The sequence below is a fragment of the Myotis brandtii genome, unplaced genomic scaffold (genome assembly GCF_000412655.1).
Source record: "Myotis brandtii unplaced genomic scaffold, ASM41265v1 scaffold2814, whole genome shotgun sequence".
In the NCBI taxonomy this organism is placed as follows: domain Eukaryota; kingdom Metazoa; phylum Chordata; class Mammalia; order Chiroptera; family Vespertilionidae; genus Myotis; species Myotis brandtii.
The window spans coordinates 203,004-205,146 of record NW_005360738.1 but is presented as its reverse complement, the minus strand read 5'-3'; positions in this window follow the sequence as shown (position 1 = coordinate 205,146).

Sequence of the window (2,143 nt, the reverse complement as noted above, 5' to 3'; positions counted from 1 at the left end):
CAGCGGCCGCGCTGTCCCGGGTAACCGACTGGTCAACGCGGACGGTCAGCGCTGGAAATGTGGCGGCTCAGTCCCCGGCTGCGCACGCGCATCACCGTCAGTCCCGCGTTGCTTCCGCTTCCATCGGTCGCCAGGCGAAGCCCCAACCCGCGCACCGGGGGCGAGAGGCGCTGGTCTGGGCAGAGGCGTCGGGGGAGGGTTGTGTCCCGAGAGGTAAAGGGCAGGGCAGGGCCCGCGTTCGGGGTTAACGGTCCCCAACCGGAGCGGAGCCCATGGGGACGACGAAAGGAGAGGAGTTGGCACCACCGAGCCCTCCGCTGCCGCACGCCCTCCCAGACGCCGGCCTTTCCCTCCATGTCCTGCCCTCCGCCTCCCTCTCACGGCCCGGATCTCAGCCCTGGACCGAGGGCCTCCCTCCCAGCTCCTCTGCTTCACCCACCAAGAGCAGCCAAAGCACGTTCATTGCAGACGCCCAGCTCCTAGGTTCCCCCTGGAAGAAAGAACTTCTTTTGGAATGAAAGTTTGAGCTCAGCCTCTTTGCCAAGTGAGGGTCAAAGTCATGATATTTTTTTTTTATTCTTAAATTCTTTTCTACCATGAAACAAGGAAGTATTCAGCTCAGTCTTGTGGATGTCTCATTATCTAGTTAATTTTTTTCAAAAAAAAGTGTTGTTTTGGGACCACTTTCCCCACACACTTTGTTCACTCTCTGCAATGACAAACATTTCATACAAGATCATGTTTCCGGGCATTAAAATGCACACAGATTACTGTGCTCTTGATTCTCTACAGTTAATGTTATCTACTTGGTTAGTTGACACACTTGGAACGTGATGGGAAAGCTAAGTCAGAACATAGGAATGGTGCTTTTCCACTTAAAACGTTATCAACCTTGTATTCCATGGGGTGGAAATGGGACGTACTGATAACTCAGTCCAGCAAAATAACTGCAGCCACGACTGGCTTACAATCTAGTCCCATCTAGTTCAAAGGAATCTCAGAGCTTCCTTCCATTTTAGGGGAAGCCAAGCTTATAAACCAGGCACTGTTCTAAGCACTTTTCATTAACATACACACACACAAACACACACACACACCCCTCACTTAAGGCCCTGGCCAGTGTGACTCAGTGGTTAGAACGCACCATGCACAAAAAGGGTTTCGAATTCAATCCCCAGTCAGAAGCAGGTACCTGGCAAATGGGACTGCATTAAAATAAAAACCTTCTGCACAGAAAAAGAAACCATCCCAACAAAACAACAAGAAAGCCCACTGCATGGGAGAACATATTTGACAATGTTATCTCCGATAAGGGTTTCATCTTCAAAATTTAAAGGGAACATAAGACACTGGGGGGTAGGGGAGGCCAGGGGATTGTCAAGGGCGGGAAAAAAAGGAGACATATATAATACTCTTTGTAATACTTTAAGCAATAAAACAATTTAAAAAATTTACAGGGAACTCATACAACTTAACAAAACAAAGATAAACAATACAATTTTAAAAAAATGGACAAAGGACCTAAATAGACACTTTTCAAAACAGGACATACAGAAAACCAAGAGACCTATGAAAACATGCTCAAAGTCACTAATGATCCCAGAGATGCTAATCAAAACAACAATGAGGTACTATCTCACACTTGTAAGATGTCTATCATTAAAAAAATCAACAAAGAGGATGTGGAGAAAAGGGAACCCTCGTACACTGTGGGTGGGAATGCAGACTGGTGCAGCTACTGTGGAGAACAGTATGGAATTTCCTCAAAAATTTAAAAGCGGAACTCCCATTTGACCCAGTAATCCCACTTCTAGGACTATATCCCAAGAAACCAGAAACACCAATCAGAAAGAATATATGCACCCCTATGTTCATAGCAGCACAGTTTACAATAGCTAAGATTTGGAAACGGCCTCAGTGCCCATCACCAGATGAGTAGATTAAAAAACTATGGAACATCTACACAATGGAATACAATACTATTGTAAAAAATAAAGAGGGAACTCTTACCATTTGCAACAGCATGGATGGGCCTGGAGACCATTATGCTAAGCAAAATAAGCCAGTCAGAGAGATAAATATCACATGATCCCACTCAATTGTGGAATATAATGAACAACATAAACTGATGAACAAAAATAGA